Source organism: Passer domesticus, chromosome 6 (assembly GCF_036417665.1).
Source record: "Passer domesticus isolate bPasDom1 chromosome 6, bPasDom1.hap1, whole genome shotgun sequence".
NCBI lineage: Eukaryota > Metazoa > Chordata > Aves > Passeriformes > Passeridae > Passer > Passer domesticus.
This window is the reverse complement of record NC_087479.1, coordinates 2,933,419-2,955,162: the sequence shown is the minus strand read 5'-3', so window position 1 is coordinate 2,955,162 and position 21,744 is coordinate 2,933,419. Positions and strand designations below refer to the sequence as shown.

The 21,744-nt window shown below is 45.0% G+C and overlaps 1 long non-coding RNA gene across 1 annotated transcript; it reads right to left on the bottom strand.

The window, feature by feature from the left end:
- Nucleotides 1-5,044: 5,044 nt before the first annotated feature.
- LOC135302022 (uncharacterized) lies at nt 5,045-21,349 on the bottom strand. Its single transcript, XR_010363709.1, has 4 exons — nt 21,123-21,349; nt 11,280-11,368; nt 10,354-10,464; nt 5,045-5,174 (listed from the first exon to the last, which is right to left on the bottom strand). It is a non-coding gene; the product is annotated as an uncharacterized LOC135302022 (long non-coding RNA).
- Between the last annotated feature and the right edge of the window lie 395 nt (nt 21,350-21,744).

The following is a 21,744-nucleotide window of genomic DNA, read 5'->3' as shown; positions in this document are numbered from 1 at the left end:
TTATTTTGTGCAAGTTTCAGATTTACAACTCTGACAGTAAAGATCAGGCTGGGAATCTGAACAGCAGCTTACTATTTCTGCATCTCTACTACCATGGTGATTTTTGGCATCAGAACTGAAACTACCAATTACAGGGCTGAATCATGAAACAAGACAGGATATACTTTGCTTTTCCATCCTAATCAGCTGAACCTGCAAAGCTCTTGGTGTTGTAATTAACATTAATATGCTCCAAGTCACATTTAAAAATCAAGAAGACATCCAGAACTGCCTAAGAATTTTCTCATCAGGAGCAGAAATGGTGAACTTAGATCATGTTTGCAGGAATCCATTTTTGGACACTTTCCATTGCTACTAGAAATCACTTCAGTGCCTGTGACATGGTTACCTCCTTCCACAGGCTGGCAGTACTCAGTACAGACACTGAAGCCCAGGAAAAGTGCTGGTGAGGAAAACCAGTGCCTGTTTTCCCATGTGTGATGGGGGAATGCAGGTGCTCCATGTTTTCCAGCCTGGCAAGCTGTTCTTCAGGAACCTCAGCTCTTCTCTTTGCTTAAGCACAGACCACAATTCTGACCTTGCAGGATGGTTTAGCAAGAATTACACAGACTTAATTGTTAGGGCTGTTGCAGGTAAAAACCCCAAATAGACTGATAATAACACACAACAGAGTCCATATAATTTTAGAAATATTTAATACATCCAAATTCTGTATGTGCTAGCCACAATACATGCCACTCCTCACTGGAACTGTACTTAACTAAAAAGAAGCTACAATTTCGTAGCTTTTCTTCATGCAGTGCCTTTAGTCAGGATTTGCAAACATGTCTGTATCATTCTTTTCCCCTCCAGGTCAACTTTTGATCATTTTGGCTGCTTGCAACAAACACTTGGCAGAAGGGGATGGCACTCAGATATGCTGCACTCCTGTTATTTCTGTGAATTCTTGCCTCTGCTTTAAGAAGAGAGAAACCTCATTAGCTTGCAGGGAAAAGCAGCAAAAGGACCTCAACCACAGCTGGCACAAAGGGTGCCCACAGATGTTGTAACAGCTCTGCCACAGCTGCATTTCATGTTTTATTGGACTCTGGTGTCTCCAGGCACAACCCCAGGCAGCTCAGCTCTCCCTCTTTGTTTGTTCTTGGAGTTACTTGTTTTTAAGCCTCACTAGGTACACATCAAATGTCAACATGAGAAACTCAGCCCAGGAGTTACAAACCACATCAGCAGGACCCACTTCTTTCACTCACACATCTCTTCTGAGCTGCAGCCAGCCTGAGCCCAGCACAGCATTTCTGCTCACCAGTCCTGGCCCTGCTGAGCTGTGCCATCAGCCACCTCCCATCTGGATTCCTGCAAACCCTTTGGTGGCTGCAGGTGCCAGGGACCAAGCAGCAAGAACCAAGGGGCTGCCATGCACTGGGAGCACTGCTGGGTGCTGCCAGCTGCACTGCAGGCTGTTGCTAAATCCTGCACTGCCCGTGGGTAAGGAGTTTGCTCAACCAGTAGTTGGTTAGGACATCTCCAGGGCACATTCAAAGGGATATAGGTGTTAGGACATAACAACAAACACAGTTTTTAATCCTGGGCTGGGCTGGGATGGGCAGGAAGCACTTACAATCATAGGATTTTTAAGGTTGCAAAAGACCTCTAAGATGATTACCCAGCACTGCCAAGTCCACCAGCAAACCATGTCACTGAGTGCCACATCTATACATCTTTTAAATGCCTCCAGGGATGGTAACTCAACCACTTCCCTGGGCAGCCTCTTCCTGTGCCTGACCAACCTTTCAGTAAAGAAATTTTTCCTAACATCCAATCCATGCACAACTCTAGGCCGTTTCCTCTTGTCCATCATTTTTTCCCCTGGACAAGAGGTGATTACCACCTTGCTAAACCTCTTGTCAGGGAGTTGTAAGAGGGATAAGGTGCCCCTTGAGCCTCCTTTTCTCCAGGCCAAACACCTGCAGCTTCCACGGGTGTTCTTCTTAGTCCTTGTGCTTCCCCAGCTTTGTCACCCTGCTCTGGACATGCATACTTGTATCTGGTTTAGCAGAACTGGCTGGTAAAACTCATCCCCAGAGAGCACCATTACCTGACTCCCTTATGGGAGCTGTCTTGTGGCTGTGACAAAGCAGATCTCTTCTCCTGCCCCAGCCCCCTAGAAATGCTGCCCTGGCACTGCCCCATGGCTAGTTGCCATTGCCCTTGGGGCTGTGTACACCAATATTTGCTGGCTTGGTTTCTCCACGCAGTGGAAGAGATGCACATGCTGGTGATGTGCCTCATGTACTGCTGGATATTTCCAGCCTGCTCCTGACTGCATGGCTTTGGTCTGCTCTCTGCTTGTGTACAGACACTTGGGGATTTTCCAGCAAAAAACAACATGTACCCAATCCCTCTTTTCTGTTCCTTTGCATCACATTTAAATGGTGCCAGGTAAAGCTTAAGGGTTTTAACTAAGCAAAACAAAAATGATGGTGAAATAAAGCTGTGAGTCTACAAGGTGAGACCAATTGTGTATTTGCTACAGATACCTGAGGGCAAAGTTTTGGGTTTTGTTCATCTTGGCTGCACCAGGATGCCTCTCATTTCACAAACAATTCCAGCAGCTCTGAATGATGACATTCAATCACTAGTGACATTTTCCATATCTCCTAGTATGCTTGGGTTTCACCCTCCAGTTCCAGCCCCTATTTCCTGGATTATTTTCCACTTGGAAGCAATTCTCCACCTCACCCAGCTGTGCCTTCCTGCTCCTTCCAGCCCCTCCACCTCGAAACCTCAGCCCTTTCTCCCACATCTCACAAAGCCGTCTGTAGGGACAGCCTCCTTTCCCAGCCCTCTCCTCCGCGTCCACATCAGCAGAGGACTTTCCAAGCCTCTTCCTTCCGTGCTCTTTTCTTAGGCTGGACTCCCTTCTCCAGCTCCCCCTGCCACCTCCCCTGCTCTCCAGCAAAGCCCAGCACTCCCCGACTTCCTCCTGCACGAGCTTCCTCTGGCCACGGCTGTCCCAGACACTCTGGCTCCACGGCACACCCTCCACATGCACAAAAACACCAAATCAGCCTTTGCTTTCTGATTCAAAAAGGCAGCTTAGCTCAGCTGTGCTACTGAGGAAAGCTGCAGTGCCTGTCACCCTCTGTGCCAGCGCCAGCATGGACACCCCAGCTGGCTCTGCCAGCCACCATGACCCATCACTGTCAGGCATTTGCTCATGTCCTTGTCATCCCTGTGTCCTTTAGAGCCTCTCTGACACAGCATGATATTTTTTCAGACCAGATCTGATGTTTTGTTACAATGCACATGCCCTGTAGTTTGCAGAGGGCACCAAAATTTTAAATTAACCCACAGGATAGCACTGTACTTGGGTGGTAGTTTGCACAAGAGAGGGAAAATTCTTCTGGAGTTACATGTGGGCAAGCTTGGCCCATGGACCTGTAGGGAACATGCTGGACAGACAGAGAAACATCTGTCCTGGGGAGCCCTGCTCACTCAGCTGCCCCCCAGGTGCCGTGACTCACCATCCTGCACAGTCAGCTCGTGTAAGGAAAGGCAAATCCCTCCCTGAGAGTGGATCCTGTTGGAGCTTGATTGGATGCAGGCTGCTCTGTGTGTGTCACCCCTGGGCAGAGCTGTCAGGGATGGGGACAGGACCTGGCCACCTCTGAGCCCCTTGGCCACTGTGGGGCTGCTGTCACCAGTCTGGACCATCCCTGCAGCCTGTGCCCAATCTGTGCCCAGGTGATTGCTGGCACAGGGATAGCCAAGCTCTCAGTACACTTCTCTCCTTTGACACTGCCAGCTCCCAGGCAGATGTGTGTTTTTAGGTCTCATTTCCTCAGCAGGCTGGGAACAAGCTGCAACTTGGCAGAGACATCCAAAGAATATCCAGATGTCGCAGGAAGTTCTGTCAGGTGGGGTCAACCTAGGACTAATTCAGTGCTGGTAGGGGCCATGGTGTTGCTGGCCTCCAGACTGCCAAAGAGAAAGTTACTTTTCATTTCCTGGTGGCTTGTGGCCACTAGAACCACCAAGACCTTCTGTTCCCAGCTGTTGGAGTCTGAATGTTATTGGCTGAGCTTACTTTTAATTTACTCTCATTTTCTGCTGTTTTGAAGTTTTGTTGATTTCCTCCTTTCTAGGCAATGGTTGTGTAACACTCTTGGCTTGAGAGAGCTGCTGTGATCCAGTCCAAAGCAGCTGTGCTGCAGTGGTGGGTTTTGGTGACCCACATTGCTTAGATGGAGTGTTTGTCATTTGTCTGGACATCCTTCAGTCTGGTGGGGGAACTCTATGATGATAATGAGTTAAATGCCTTGACCTCATTTGGAAATTTCACTGGGGAACATGTGCAGAACTTGGCTGGCAAGGGGAAGGGATAGTCAGCCTGTTCTTTACATTTCTGTTCTCTAAACCACATATGCTCTGGCACATGCTACCTGGGAAGCCTGGCATGGCTGCAAGCTCTCCATCCCAAACAAACCCTGGGTCTGCCCACAGGATGGAAGACTGCTCGGGGAAGTGGTGCCAGCAATGTCTAGAGATGTTTTCTGTGCAGAGATGTGACAAGAAATGTCTGGCTCGTTCACAGAGGGTGGAAGGTGGAGTGACATGCAATCAGGAGAGCAATCTCTTACCAGAGTGGCTTGTGCTAGGGCAGTGAGGGGACATGAAGACACCAGAGGGTGCAAAGGAGGGTCAGTGAAGTCAGGCTGCAGATGGAAAATGAGCTTTGGGGGCCAGGATGCTCTTTGCTTGTCAGGCAGGAGGCTGAGCAGTGATTAAATCACGGTGGGTGGGTGATTCCACCTGGAAGAGAACTGAACGAGGGGAACTGGGAGCACTTTTGAGTCTTGCTACTGAGGGTGCAACAAGAGCAAACAGCATGAAGTCTGGCAAGCCCAGTAAGGAGCCCACTGACACCTCACCATCCCACTTTGTGTAACAAGGAAGGATATTTTCCTGCATGACGTGCTTTGACCTAGCTACTGGCACTACTCTTCAGTGAAGTATGTGCAACAGGGCAAACCTGCACGGTGTGGGGATCCAACTCCTGCTCTCCCTCTTCCTGGACATTATGGAGAGGAAGGCCAGCTGCAATTTTCCTCAATGTGGTTATCATACACGTGGCTGAGTCTGCAGAATATGACAGCAATACAAGCTCGCAGTTCCTGCAGGAGTACATGCATTAAGGTTATATTTTTTGCTCATTTACTTCCCTCTGAAGGTACAGGATATTTCCAGTTCCCCATATGACAGTACAAAGTGACAGACTTTTACTTTGAAAGTTTTAAAAAGTATGAAAATTTGAAAATTGAAATGTTCCTGAAAACACTTCTGCCTGCCTGATACCTCTGTCAGACCTCACATGCTCTCAGAGGGTACACACAGATTGGTTTCTCCAGAAGAAAACAGAAGGAAATGTGTGTCTACAGAGGGTTGGATGATTCAGTGGGGAGTTCCCAGCAGCAGCCAGTGAAAGGATGCTGGGCTTACTGGAAATGCCCAGGTGTCATTTCCCCTGGACAGAGCACGAGCGTAGGCAGCTGAGCTGGCAGGCTGGACTCATCAAAGCACAATCACCAAGCAGTTCTTTCTTTTGGACTCACTTTGAACAACCCAGCAAAGTCAGACTTTGTGTGGAGGACAAGCAGGGGCCTTTGCCAGCAGCTGAATGCTAAGACAAAGGGAATAGAATAGAATAGAATAGAATAGAATAGAATAGAATAGAATAGAATAGAATAGAATAGAATAGAATAGAATAGAATAGAATAGAATTATTTCAGTTGGAATGGACCACTGATGATCATCCAGTCCTAGTGCCTGACCATCACAGGGCTGATCAGAAGTTACAGCATGTTGTTAAGGGCTTTGTCCAAATGCTTCTTTAAACACTGACAGCCTGGGGGCATCAACCACCTCTCAAGGAATCCCAGTGTTTGACCATCTTCCTAGTAAAGAAATATTTTGCAATGTCAAGAGTGAAATTCTTCTGGAGCAGCTTTGAACCATTTCCATGCACCCTCTCTCTGGATCCCAGGGAGAAGGGACCAGCACCTGCCTCTCTACTTCCCCTCCTCAGGGAGCTGCAGAGAGCAATGAGTTCAGTCTTCAGCTTCCTATTCTCCAAACTGGAAAAGCCCAAAATCCCCAGCTGTTCTTCACAGGACATTCTTTCCAGCCCTTTGACCAGCTTTGTTGCCCTCCTCTGGATGCATTCAAGTACCTTAACATTCTTAAATTTTGGGGCTCAGAACAGCACATGGTTCTCAAAGAGAGGCTGAATCAATGCTAAATACAGCAGGATAATCCCCTCTGTTGATTCATTGATTGTTTGTTCAGGAGAGGCTGAGGTGCTGCCATTCTCTCCCTATTCCAAGATGTGGACATTAGAGAGGAGCTTAATCTCTGAAAAATCAGGTGGGAATGTGTGTTTGTGTGCATCTGTGACAGTTTGTATGCTTCTTCTGACACTTCATAACAGCAAGAAAAGCCACAGCCACAGAAATGAGGAACACAAAATAATTTATTGCCCGGGACTCCTATATTTACTGCCTCATAACTGATTTTCTTATAGATTGTTTATAGTATTCAAATAGCAGGCACAAGACTTTGTGCTTCAAGTCTTTAAGAAACAACTTATGTTCATTTTACACATTGTCTGGGAACTATTAAAAGTTACTAATAAGGGTGTCAGCCACTATCATGCTGAAGTTTTAGTCACAAACACTGGCCAAAAAGGTCGTGGGCTGTTCTTGAGCAATAAGTGGAAGCGCAACAAGAAAAGTGGTGCAACAGTTGTACATGGATGTTTCCACATCCCCTTTTGACTCTAGACTCTAACTTGCTGAGGGTCAAAGTGAATACTCCATCTGAGGTTCAAAACTGTTTTTATCCTCAGCCCAGAGAACAAGAATCTTGATTCTTCTCCTCTTGTCCTCTTTTACCTTCCTCGCGCTAGTGAGTTGCAGGTTGCCTGATGGTGTCATGGAGGCACAACTCACCCAAGCCCTTTTCTGCTGCTGCTGAGCATCAGTCCATTCCATTCCCAGATTCTGACTAAGACATTACAGTCTTGAGAAGATCAAGACATTTGGTGTGACCAAGTCGCTGGATGCAGTATTTGTGTGAAATCTGATGGTCTGTGACTGCCAAGGCAGGTAAGACAAACTAATGGCCCTTTCTGGTTTCCAGCTGCATCACAGGTTGTGTTCATGTTGTTTTGTGGTTGGTGCTCTGTGAGGCCTGGAGCATGGTCACTTTTGGGTTGTGTGGAGGGGAAACCAGGGTGGGTTACTCAGAAGTGTCACAGACAAGGAGATGTCCCCATCAGGGAGGCTGTGGGAAGGCTCACCTCAAGGGGAAGGGGCTGGGTGCCGTGGAAGAAAATGCCCTGATATTCTTCCAGGAGGGCTCCCAAGAGCCTGAGGGTCCTCTGCTTTGAAATGCCATTTGAGATTTCCCCTCAGTGAGCAGAATGGGTTTTCAGAGCTGTTCTCAAACTGCTCAAGAGCTCATGTATGTGCAGAGCGTGCAATGGACTGTCTCCATGTGGAATTCCTACCACATGGAATAACAATAAACACCTGTGATGTTTTTCAGGCATTTCCTTTTCCCAGGGCTGTCTCTCCTTTCTATCTCTCCTCTCCCATGCTGCAACCATGGACCCATCCCCAGCTCCAGGTGAGCTGCTTTGGGAGGGGAAGCAGGATCCCTGGGGCAGTCCTGGATGTTGGGTAGCTCCCATCTCAGACTGTAGTGTGCAACACTAACAGAGCACTGCTCACAAGGGAAACTTCTCACGTGTTCTTCTTGGCTCCTCTGTTCTCAGTCACAGCAATTATGTGTCTGCTTTTTGGCCTTCATTTGTGCTAAGCTGTTGTGCCTCAAGTGAGCGCTTATTAGCACTTCCTTCTCTGAAAAGGAGTGACTGCAAAATAAGCCAAGGGTCATTTCCCTTCCCTTGAGACCAGGAGACATCCTGGCTTTTAAATCAGGCTCCATAAATTTTAAGCCTTAGCACCTCATGTGTTTTGCCTAGAGAGGGGTGGAGGTTCCCCTGGAGAGAGCAAGGAAACGAAACTCCCTCTGATGTGACAGTACATTGCCTGAGCCAGTGTTTTTAAGGCGTCTGAGACAGCACAGACCAGTGAAAAAAGCAATCATTAATATACCAAGTGTGTGAAATTAATCAGAAGAAGTGGAAAAAGGAAGTGACCATTTTCTATTTCTTGCATCATCTTTACTTGCATATCATCCTGCAGGGTTGGGCATCAGCAGCTGGAGATACTAAATATCAGCCAACAAAAATGCTGCCAGTAAATAAAATGCTGCTGTTGGAAGTCAACACAAATAGACTGTGCTATGTGTGGTGAATATAAATTTTTAGACTGAAAGTACTCTTAATAGCTGCAGTGTTCACTATAAGGTCAGAAAAAAAGGATTCAGACTAATGTCAGAAGCTTGAAACTTCTGCAAGCCCATGAAAATCCCAAATTTCCCAGCACATAAACTGCCTTCTCAAAACTCCCTACAGGTTTCTCTAACCCATGCTGATTCTTCCTGCAAGACATTCCAGTAGGAATAGCTGTCAGAGAACAAGTGATATCAGGGGCACATGTTAGTGGGATGATGTGGCAGGGAGGTCCAGAGCTGTGGTGGCTGGCTGGTTTCAGTGGTGAGGATGGTATCAGGACCTTAACATGTTCTTCTCCTCTGATGAAGTATCCCTCTAGTGCCTGAGAGAAGAAACAAGGCCTGCATCAAGGAGTTCCTCCCTGCCCCTTCCCCGGGGATAGCTTTTCTCTTCCCCAACAGTCCCTTGCCTTCATTGAGGTGTCTATTTTAATTTCTTCTCTACAGACACAGCAGTGATGCTGGCAGTTGCCATATTCATGAGGGCTCGTGGCTTGAAGAAGTCAAACTTTCAAAACCCAGAGGTGCTCAATGAGATTTTCACCCAGTCCAGAGCTGCAGCCCAACCCACCTCCCCCAGAAGGGTTCATGGAAGCAGTTCATGGGTAGGAGACAAATACCTGCCCAGGGTTCTTTCACTCCATTCCAGGGGTGTATGTCCTGCATGACCATGGCAAGACAGCAGCAGGATGTTTTCATCCTCAGGTAGGGATTGGAACACCAACACCCCATCCACCAGCACAACCCACAAGGTGGGTACGTGGGATGATCCTGATGTAGGAGCCACACCTGAACACAAGCTGTGTGTGGCAACACAAGGCCCAATCCTGCCTGAAAATCCAAGCATTGCTCAGGTATGGAACAATCTCTGCACAGAGGAAACCTGCTGTCATCTTCTCCAGTGACAGGCAGGGCCATGGGAGAGGGTGAGCCACAGAGAAAGAGGGAGAAGGAAAGGATTCAGCAGAATATTTTTTTCTTGATTCCTCTCCTTCAATTAAGAAAGGGTTTTGTTTTTCACTTTCACGTGCCTCAACTCCCACCAGCTGCATGCACCCACCCACAGCATGTGTGCTGTGTTTTTATTACGGCTGTAGCCTCAGGTAGCGTGGAATTGAGGCCAAGCATACATTAGTAAAATTAGAAGAAACATCATCTGACGGGTCTGGACGGTGCTGTGGGCAGAGCATATTTGGCAAGACTGCTTCCTTCGCAATCCAGCCCAGAGACATTCCCTGATCCTATCTGAACAAGGACTGAATTTGCAAAACGAGTCCCAGCTTGTGAGCTGTGAGTCAGGGATGTCTTAAACACTGCCTCAGCATCCAACACCAACAAGCCCTTTTTATCTTGTTCATCCTGCTTAAATAACTGCAGCAAGCCCTCATGTTAACAGAGCAGCCTTGAGGGCCACGAGGCTGGGGTTTTTTCACACCCTCCAGCAATTGCCCCTTGTGTATCTGGGCAGTTTTGACCCCTTATTGTCCTTTCCTCTGGTTCAGCTAACGGGACTCAGCTGCACTGCTCACAGACAGTGGTTTGAAACCTGCATCTGCTCCATGAGGCCACATTCATGTCCCTCACTGCTGAGCCATAAGGATTCACTTCAGTGGGTTTGTCTGTGCATCAGCCTTTGAAGGATGTGTGTGCTTAAAATCAAGTATACTTTCCAACTTCTTTCGAGTACCTTCCTAGTAAATAAAGCCTCCTTCATGACTCAAGGGATTTCATAAATTGTCTGCCAGGACAGGCCAAGACACGCAGGAATCTGTGGAGTACCCTGTGTTTACATCCTAAGATGATATACCTCCATCATATCTGAGAAAACCTGATTAGAAATGTTGGATTTGGGAACCATTTACTGGGAAATGGTGGTGAAAAACATCAGGTCAAAGGAAGACAGGACTTAAACTGATCTGGTCCAGAAAATCCTACCTGGTATTGGTATGACAGTGGCTCAAACTGTCCTTGCCCAAGTTTGTGTGAGAGACTGCAGATGTGAAGGCAGTATAGATTAATGACTGCAAAGCTGCGTTCACCTTGTCACTAGAAGATGGAAAGAGAAAATATTATTTACTTGTGAAGGAAAGGAATTTAGGACAGAAGTTTGTAGTAACAGAGAATAAAAGCATAGTGCTTTATTCAAACGCAGAGCAATGGAGACAAAAGGCTGATTCAAAGGGACTACATAGGATGTGCCTGATGCTTTCATAGCCTTGATTTATCTTACTTCAAAAACAGGCACATCACAGAGAATAAATGAGTCCTGGGTGGTTATAAACAAATTGCAGTACTTTGTGGAAGAGAGAGGGTCATAGCCTCATGTACCAAGGATGTACCGAGATTTACCATTCTCTCATGTACCAAGAAAGACACACTCAAATCCAAATTTCTCAGAAGGAAGGAGAAGGATCTGATTGGAAAGAAAATAAAGGCAGCTTGAAACTGGCTTTTATCTTAAATATATTTTGTTCTTCTTCCACAATACAGTGCAATGCAGTCTTCGTGCCCCTTTTCTCACCTTCCTTTTGTTTTGCAGTATCCCCCATTGCTCTTTACATGTCAGTACTGCCCACTATCAGCACCACACACAACAAACAACACCATTCCCCTCTCATGGGCTTAGGATGACTTATTTCAGAGATATCATTCAAGGGCCTTAAATATATTGGCCTTAGAGCTATTTTTACTTGCAAGTGCTTCAGGCAGACCTTTGATGTTTCATTTGGGTTCAGGGTAAAATAGAGAACACATTAAAATAAGCAAGAGCTGGTGGTTTTGTTCCAATGTTTCCAGAAGCCAGGGTGAGAAGCAGAAGAGGAAGGGAAGGGGATTGCCAAAGATTTCCGTTGGATACTTACTCTCTCCAGGGCTTGTAAATCTGTTCTGTAACCCTCTTAATCCCTCCTCCTGCAGGGGAGTATGGTATCGCTGAAATCTTCGTGATCTCCTGCAAACAAAGGTTTTAATGCAGCCTTTTGTTTATTGTCTCTGCAAAGAAAAAGGGGGTCATTTTTTCTCTGTAGCCTGAAGGCTCAGGGAAGTTATTGAGCGTCCTATCCTGCTCTGCTTCCCATGCAGCACTTTGACAGGCATGGACTAGTCCATATCCAGGCACCACCTCGCTGGATGTGCCAAAGGAATGGAGCGCTGGGGTCCATGTCATGAAAATCTTCCAAAGTCAGGTGGAGTGAAGGCAGCAACAACCACCCTCACCTGATGCCTAAATACAAGAGAGAAGGAGACTGTCCTCTTCCAGCCTCAGTGGATTGTACAGGGAATGATTCACACTCAAATCAAAACCATCCTGTGACCATGTCGTTGTGCTGCCCACTTGTGCTGCTTCATCTAATGAACTTCACTTACCTTTTACTCCATCTTTCAGCATGTGGGTAGACCCTTCGTCATCTGTACCTATTTCAGGGACACTGTGTATTAGAGGTAGATAGGTATAAACTTGTCATATCTAATATGTCTATGTAGAAAAAGGAAAAAAAGCTTTGTTTGTTTTTAAAAAAGGAAAAGGAAATCCTATGGAAGCCATTTAAAATGGAAAATATTCTGGGAAGAATATTGCATAATAGAAAGAAAAGTTTGGGGGAAAATGAAAGCAAGTCACATACAAGTAAGCAGGGAAAATCCACACTACAGAAAGAAACTGTAGATGCTAAAACAGGAGGAGATTTGAATGCAATTGACAGAGAATTTATCCTGTGGCACCTACAGAGATTAGCAATGTGGCCAGGAAATAACATCATGAAAGTGGAATAATATGGGCTACCATCACTCCGGGAAAATTATCCCCAAAGGACTCTTGGAAGCAGCCATGTTAAGGAAAGCTGGGAAGTGATATAGGAGGAGAATCTATGTGCAACTTCTGGCAGCCAGCTGGCATTGTGAAATTCCCTGCCATCCTCAGTGGGCATCACCCTAATCTGCCTGTCTTAGATACAGCTGGAAGGTTGCTGCTAATTCCTTGGAATCTCAATGCCATACACTGCGAAGCCAGAGGCCTCAAAGGAGAATAGACACATAATCAGATCCTTTGGAGTGGGTTTGATTCATGAAGATAAGTTGGGCTTAGATATTAGATGGCAAAGAGATAAGAAAATTGCAGACTTGAGTCTACAAGTACCTGAAAGATGCAAGCAGGGTCACACAAATGCACTTGAAGAGAGAGAAAAGAGGACATAATAGGAAGAAGGAAAAATTCCCTACCAGTATTGAGAAGACAAAACTAGGATATAGGGTCTTAAAAAAAGATTTTGGATGCCTTTCTCTTTCAAATAGCAGGAAATGTCCTGTAGATGCAGTCTTGCTTGGATAGGATAAAAGCTAATAATCTGAGCTCAAACTTTTGTGACACAATGCTTCTTGATGAAAGGTTAATTTAAAAAGCGAGTTAATTTCTGCCATGGATACAGTGAGCTAAAAAAAGGTCACCTATTCTAGTTTTCTAAAAGTCCCCTAAAAACATTGTGTGCAATGAGCAATCAAAGGAAAGCCAAGAAAATGAGAGCCAGGAGTTAGCAAAATCATTAAAGAAACAGCAAAGAAGTATAAAGAGCACAATGCATTCAAATTGGCACAGAGGGCCAGATGGTACATACCCAAGGGTATTAAAGGAATTAGCTGAAAAACTCTTAGGCCCATTATCCATTATATTCAAGTGCTCCTGGAGAACCGAGGAAGCCCTGGTGACTGACAGAGGGAAAACATCACGCTTCTCTTCCAAAAGGGGAATTACAGATCAATTAACTTGGCATCCTTTCCAGGTGAAACTTGGTCTCTAATAATCAGAAAGCACCATTAGCTGTTCTGCAGGAGGAACAAAACAGAAATGTGTCACACACATAGAGAGGTCACATTAAGAGGGGCAGTTGCACCCAAGTGATAGACTCTACAGACAGATTATACTCACATTGCTGGTGGGAGGAGGAAAACCACATGGAGTGGGAAGTGTTGGGTGGGGAGAGTGAAGGATAAGCAGCTGCTTATCCATCATGTGGGATGAGTATACAGCATAGTGGGACACGCTGGTGGGAGGAAGAAGGGATATGATCCCTTGAGTCACTCAGTAAATTTACCCTTAAGGGTTTCGCTGGCTGACAAGACAACTGGTTTTACAGAGAACTCTTCTGCAGAAAGGTTTTTGATTTCAGTAAGTAATTTTACTCAGTTTCTTCAGACATCATATTCCTTTGGAACCTGATCCATCCCTAAAGGGTTCCATGCAGATACAGCTGAATTTAACAGTGGCTGGACCGGGCCCAAAGCATTACAAGAAACATGTAGGGTGGATACAGAGAATAACAATGAAAGAGATTAAAATCAGCCCCTACAATAGAAAGTGAAGTATGCTTATAAATATTGCCATGTTGGGCTCCTCAGGGACTCCTGCTGAGTTGGACATCGTATTCATCTGCAGTAGCACTGAGGAAGGAGAAGAAAAATACATCAATCAAATTCAAAGATAACACTCAGCTGGAGTGTGAATTGCAAATCATTTATTAGAAGCACTATCCTAAAGGGATTTCAATAAATGAAAAGTGGGACATAGTGGGAATAACAAGAAATTGAACAAATCTAAGTGCAGAAACCTCCACAGGGTAACATTGCTCACTAAGGAGAGGCCAAAGCAGTAACCCCAGAGGCTGTGGAGAGGAGTAATCCAGAAGAGCTCCTTGGATGCTAATTTGATAGAAAGCTACAGCTGATAATTCATTAAAAACACCCAGATCAATCCTCTTTTGAAGTGCTAATAGGAATACCACTTGGGGCAGAGCCTTCTGAAAAGAGTGCAGGCAAACAGGTAATGGTATAGATTAAATGGTATAGACAAGAGGGTGGAAGGAATGACCTATTTACTAGGAACATCAAAAGAAAAAACACATACATGGCCTGGGAAAAATAAACAAAGGAAGGCAGCAGGGTACAGTCAGGTACAGAGACAAACCTTGGCATGAAAGGATGCTGCTGGGTGGGAGACAGAACCAAGGCTCATCAGTAAGCAATGGTGGGGGCTACACACGTGGCCACTTTCAGACTGGGAAGGGGATAATGACCTGATGACTTGGATCTCCAGCAGGATTGCCTTGGAAATGTCTCCACTGTATGGAAGAATAGGGTTTAAAACCACCTGTGTTTGGTTCTCCACCTCCATGGAGTCACCATCTTTCTGCCTCTGGGGTCACAGCATGTTTGCAGTCTCATTTTTGGCAACGTTCCTTGAGCCAATAGATGTGGAAATGAAAGCAAACTCATCAGGGCTTGAAAACTGGGGGGGGGAAAGTATAGTGGAAGGAATTTCTCTGCAGATGAGGTGGAAAATCCCAGTGGCATGGTGTTAAATACTCCAGATGTGTACAGACAAGGCAAGGCAGACATTAGGCAGGCAAAGAAAAGGACATCAATTATCACGTGGAGAAGCCCAGACCCAGCAAAAGCACTGCAGGTGCCCTTTGCAGTGGTGCTATTTGTTCCTTTTTCTAGGCGACTAATTAATGTGGGCCAGAGGAGAGATTAATCTCACCTTCTTTTTGATATCCGTGGGGTAGTATCATTGATCTCCAGAGTGGGAACGTGAGAAAGGTGTGCTACACTGCCATACCTCAAGTACTCAACTCCTGTTAGCTCACAACCTCAACTAGATTTTACCACAGACAGGAGATTAATGCTACACTTGAAAATACCACGCAATCTGGAAAATATGAGAAGACTTATTGGGAATTTCACTGATTTCCTTACAAAACTGCTGGACCACTTGTTCCACTAATGCTCCCATTTCTCTGTGTTGTCTGCCCACTGATTTCTGGCCAGGATTCACAGTGCAAATTATGATCCAGAAATCTTCAAATGTGCATGGCCAGCTAGCAAATTCTTTGTTTTCCCACACATCACCTCTAAGCCCTTATTAACAGGGAGCATTGGGGACCCCACATCGGGATGAGTCTGCAGCAGGCCCTCTGTTTTTGAATTTGCACCCAGCAGAGACACTCCTCGTTGTTATCTGGCCTGCACCACAGGTGGCAGCTCCTCACCTCGTGGCTCTGGCAGTGCTGCTCACAGCAGGGCAAGGAATTCCTGGCAGCTCCTCTCAGTGGAGAGGCTTTCACCACACTTCAGGGATGTGAAATCCACCCACGTGTTTGGGAGGGTGGCAGCACATTAGAACCACACAGCATCACTCGAGTGCCCGTGACAGCAACTGGAGCATCACCAAGGGAAGCTCTGCAGGAAGGGGATGAGAAACTCCCTCCCACCACTTGACTCGTGTGGGCTGCTGCTTGGATACAGGTTGAGGCAGCCACTGAAGTCATGGCTGTCTGTGGGCTGCCAAGTTTCTATCTTGATGTTTTATGGGGCTCTGTCTATCAAAATATTTGGGATCTGCTCATCTGTGGTTACTGTGTTGGTTTCAGAAGTGTCTGCTGGCTGCACAGAAGCCACAGTAAGGCACCATCTTGCTCAAATGCTGGCTGAACTACCTGCTTTTTGAGCCTGGTTGTCATGGAAAAGCCATATGTGTGCAAAAAGCTGTTGCAAATAGTTTTTAAGGGTCTCCAGAGCTCCTACTCTGACTGGGCAATGTAGTGCTTGCCTAAGTATTATTTCAGAGAAACAACCACAATGGGAATATGCAGATATGGGAACAATTGTTGGATTTGAGACTTGTAATCAAGGACCCAAAGTTAATTTTAAAGGAAATTTAAATTTTCAAAGGAAATGTTTCATTGTCTAATCTTCAAATTGCACTCCATTTTGGTGTTACTAAATGAGAGGAAGGGCAGGCTCCTCCTTGAGATGATGGGACAAGTAGTCCAGGGGAAGTTCCTGATCCTAGCCCAGCTTTCCCAAGTTATTCAATCTTCCTGTATATTACAGTTCACTATCAGGAGATAAGGATAATATTACTTTTCTCCACACTTCATCTATTTAATCTATTAAATAATGGGGAGAGACAGAGAGAAGATTTAATATAAAGATGCACAACCTCTTGCACAGTGGAGTGCTTTATCTTGATTAAGGACTTACACATTATTGATGTTTTTATTAATTTCAGCTGTCCCAACATATTATTTTATCCAAAGGAAGACTACTACAGAAAACTGCAGTTATGGAGCACAGTTAACTAGATATTACATGCATCTGTCTCTCTGGTTTAAAGAGCCATATTTATCTGTCTAGGTGTGGGCAATGTGCTAGAGGCTGAGTGGTTTAGTAAGCAACCAAGTCTTGTGACAGAGAATTTATTGTGGCTGAAAGGCTGAAGACTAACTCTTCATTTTCACATGATGGTTCCAAAACTAGCTATTATTCACTGTATATCTACATCATGAAAGGCTAACACATATAATTAAAATTAATACAGGTATTTTAACTGTTTTGGCACAGATTACCATAAGTCTATTTTAATTCATAAGTGTCACATATACTCTGTGCTCTGTAAGCAAAAGTGTAAGCTATACTGTTTCCAAACTGTGATGAGTCAATGATAGACTATTTAAAGCTTCCTTTTCAGGTGAGTGGTGATCCCCATGTCTCCTTTCAAATTTATGATCTTCCTTCCTGCTTTTAATTGTCCTAGTTTTCCTGAGGAAATCAAAACATAATGGTATAAAGCAGTCATTTTGTTGTACATAATACATATTATTTGCCTTTAAACTTCACTGGGTTTTAGCCATTTAAGGCTAAAAATGCAGAATTTGTGGGCCTGAGTCAGTGCTGTGGTGATGGTGGGCAGGTTCTGCTGCCTGGAGGATGCTCAGGGCCACATTCAGGCCTGAGGAAATCTCATACAATTTCAGATGCTTGAAACTCAGGAGCTTAATCTTTGTTCATCACCACAGTCATTGGAGAAACAACTCTGGAGAGCAATTCTTCCTTCACCTGCTCTTCTGTGGTTGGTGTCAGAACCTGAAGAATCACCAGTGTTGCCAACCAGGCAATTAACCCTTCCTGCTGCAGAACCTACCACAGGGTGACAATCTGATTATGAAAAAAGGCTCTGCCAGAGTGCAAAGGGCTTCACACACAGCTGTCCCTGCACCCAGCAGGTTCAGTGTGATCAGCTGCTCTGGAATGTGTGCAGTGCCCAGGGAGCAGTCTGAGGGTGATCCACGTCCTTCCACACAAACCATTCCCACAGATTTCATACAGAACTAAAGCCTAAAGCCCTTGCTTTTAGGCACCTACTGTGCCTTTGTATGCAGCCTTCAGCAGGGCCTGAGTTGCAGACATCTCTGAGGAAAATTCTCCATCCCATCTTGCCAGCTAATAGGAGTTTAATATTTCAGTCTTAGTGGTTCTTATCCATGCCTGCAAGAGTTTATTTTAATCAGTGGGGTGGAAAGGGAGGTGTCAGTGCTTGCAAACCAGGAGTTCTTGGCAGTATTGATGCCACTTTTGATTTATGTTTGATACATGTCCCTTTCTCTTTCTGTTCTCAAGTTGTTAAGTGACCTGACAGAGAGCACCTTGAAATCTCTGGGTTTCAGAGCAGATCTGTGGTGGGTTTAATGCATAGACCAAAGCATATTGATAAAGCATGAGATCTTCAGCCAAGCTGAAAATTTATCCCAAACGTTGATCTACATCAACATTACTTCCATTGACAAAATATCCTTTAATATTATGACCCATCTGAATTTTTTACAGGAACTATTTAATTATCCGTTGTAAACCCTGTAGAAATAGCAGGCTTATATTTTATGAGAACCAGCAGTTGTACTTTTCATTTACAGATGACACCAATCTTTACAATAAAGTTCTCACCACTGCATCTTCTTTAAAGGATTAGAAAGACATAAGGGAAACAGCATTGGAAATACTGATTTTTTTATTTTTTTTTCTTTAGGTAGTCAAATGCTGAATCACTACAAAATATGCACTGTGCTCTTCAACCTGCTGCCAAGGAGGGTGAGAAAGCAGGCTCCTTTCCCGTGTTTGTCTGTGTCATCCTCTCATGGTGTCTGTTCTACAAACAGCACCATTTGTGTGTTTGAGCATGACAGGCTTGCAGGTGGAACTCCTGAGTAAACCACAGGTGAGACAGACCCTGGCTCAGCAGAGCAGTCCAGGTTATACTGATACCCTCTCGAGGCCACTTTGCTGAATGTGGGGGTGATGAAGACATTTAGGCAGACAGGACTGCTCACAGTGACCATTTCATTTGCCAGGCACAGCCTCTGTGCCCACTGAATACTGATTTCTTCATATTTGGTGGCTAAGTCTCTACTTTTTCATAGAGTCATAGAACAGCCAGGGTTGGAAGGGGCATAAAGATCATCCAGTTTCAATCCTTTTGCCAAGGGCAGGGACACTTTCCACTATCCCAGGTTGCTCAGAGCCCCATCCAGCCTGGCCTTGAGCACTCCCAGGGATGAGGCAGCCACAGCTGCTCTGGGCAACCTGTGCCAGTGCCTCAGCATTGTCACAAGGAAGAATTCCTTCCTAATATCTAATTTAAACCTATTCTCTTTCAGTTTGAGTCCATTCCCCCTTGTCCTGTAACTACATGCCCTTGTAAATTGTCTCTCTCCAATGTGTAAATTTTGCACACATTCTTTACAATATTTTGTGCACAGTCCTTAGAAGATGTAGAATTTGAGTTGCAAAAACAAGTCCTGATTTTTGGGTCAACACTTCTGTTAGTTAATTTAAAATTTGTTTTTCCTAAACCCATATGTGACAATGCCTCATTCACTTTCTACTCATTTATCCCAGAAGACCATGAAAAATACTGTTAAGTAAGATGTGGAGCAATATTAATAAGATTTAAATTATAATTACTGCCCACAGGACATAGATACAAGTTAATACACCTCCTTCCATGCTACTGTAGGACATATTCTGTTTTCAAAATATCGTAAATGAAGTATCTTCCTAAAGCCTCTGCTGCTCCCATATGTTGCTTTTAAATATCAGATGAGTTTTCCAGTTGGTTTTAACATCTTTTGCTGTGGCCAGCTGATGTAATTTGGCATAGATCCATTACACCATCGGAAATATGTCAGTCTATACCAGCTGAGATTACAGCACAGTTCTAATTTTAAATATACTTAACATCTTTTTAATGCTTTCTCAAACAATGCTGGTAAAACCTGTTTTATCTCAATTTCTGTCCTCAGTAAGCATATGTACAAGAGTTAACATCTTGGAAGAGATGAAAGAGAGCGGGACCTGTCCCTGCTCAAACTTTAAGGCTTCATATTCCCTATGAAGTCATGACAGGAGGCACTGAGTTCCCATAAGACCAGTGGGATAAAAGAATATAACTTACCATTTTTAGTGGTGATCAAAACAAAGCTAAATTCAAATCATGGAAGAAAATCTTCTTGGTTTCAACTCTGGAGCCGCTGAAATATTCACTGAAAATATATGACCATACTGATTTAACACTTTTGCTGTTCTTTTGACTGAGATGACCTTGATTTGCTGACTGCTCAAAGCACAGTTCTTCCTATTAAATAACATTCAAATGCTCACCTTGGACTGCATGAAGCTATTACTGACATGCTCCCATAATTATTCCCCTTGAAGTGCCAGTCTAGCTATATCAAAAAGAAGTACACACACATTTTTCTCACCAGCCCCTGATATGGCAAAGCTTTGTACTGGCCTGGAGTTGCCACATGCTTGGTGTCTCATCTCCATCCCCTCTCAGGAACTGAGGATGCTGTGGGATGGAGCAGTTAACTCCTGGGTTCATTTTCCCCTGGTGTCTTTGGGATGGTTGTTGGTACCATGAGTGAAACCAAGCATCATGAGCAGTGCTCTCAGTAGGGACTGCAGACTGGCCTAAGGAATGAACTGTCGGAACCCAGAGCATCTCTCTGGATGCCCTGGATGTCTCAAAGCCCTGGCAGGGGCTCGGAGACCCTGGCAGGAAGCCAAAGACACCTGGAAATTCGACCTTAATTCATGGAGCAAATTGCCAACCTTATATGAAGAATTACAGGTCACAAAAGTTTAAGTAGCACAGTAGTAGCAATCACAGGGTGAAAGCAAAAAATTTGGAGCCCTGTACAGGGGGGTTTTGTTTGTTGTACAGGGGGGTTTGAAATTCTGTACATGGGGGTCAGGAGTTCTAAGATGGAGGGATTTGGGCATGCCCTGTCCTTCATCTTTCTTCTCCTTGGCATCCATGTTCAGGATGATGTTGGCATGTGTGGATTGGTTCATAGGAAAAGTGCACTTGCCAACAAGGGCGAAAAGTATTGGAAATTAAAGGTAAATATCTAATACGCAGTTTTCACTATAAAAGAGACAACAGCCCCGTGGGCGGGAGAGAGTGCCCTTGGCTGTCCTGCTGATCAGACCTCGGCTGGACAGACAGAAAAACTTTGTAGATAAGGAACAATAAACGCAACTGAAGACCAAAAGCAAGAGTCCAGACTCCTTCTTCAAAGCACGGCCTGCCCAGAACCACCTTTTCCCGTGCTGGGGCAGAGACAAGTGACAGCCGACCCTGACAATGAACCCTTCCCAAAGGTGTGCCAGCTCCAGGGGCAGCATTCCAGCACAGCAAAATCCACTTTCCCTGCTAAGCTCAGCCCAGCACCGGGCAGTGCAGTATAAACCCACAGTGGGATATATCCTGACATGCTATCAAGCTTGACACTGCAGACATTTCCCATTTCTGTGAGGGGTTGAAAGTAAAGCATGGATAAAAATGGGTGTTGTCAAAGTGGAAGGTGACTTACTTGACTAAATGTACCTTCTGGAAGTTCAGTGGGAAGACAAGCATTTAGGTTGACAGCAATTCTTATTCCCAGATGGTGTGGTCCCTTAGGTATAGGTGTAGGTGGTGTAGGCCCCTTCAGGTGTGCCCCAGAATGGGGTTATCACAGCTGTGTCCCCCCAGGGCCAGTGCTGGATCCTTTCCTGAGGAAAAAGTGCTGCTTTTGGATGCTTCCAAAGTGCTTCAGGAAACTGTGTCTGCCACAAAAACCTCCTTGTGCACTCAGGCATCACACCAGCCTTCCCTGCTCCCTTCTTCCACCTCTCATCTTATGAAGCACCAGACACTTTGGGGCTTTCTCTGACTTCAGAAGGGAAAATAAGGATTTTCCTTTTTTAAAGCATTTTTTAAAAATCAGAAAGCTTTAAATGTTTGTCTCATTCATAACATGTCTAAAAGCCTGTTTAGGAACACTCAGCTCAAATCTGGTTTTGTGAGAGTTAAGTGTGTGAGCGATACTCTCAGGCACATGGTGTGATTCCTGGGGATGGTGCTGTGCAGGGCTAAGATTTGGACTCAGAGATCCCCGTGGGTCCTTTCCAACTCAGCATATTCTGTGATTCTGTGGTATCTGAAATCTGCTC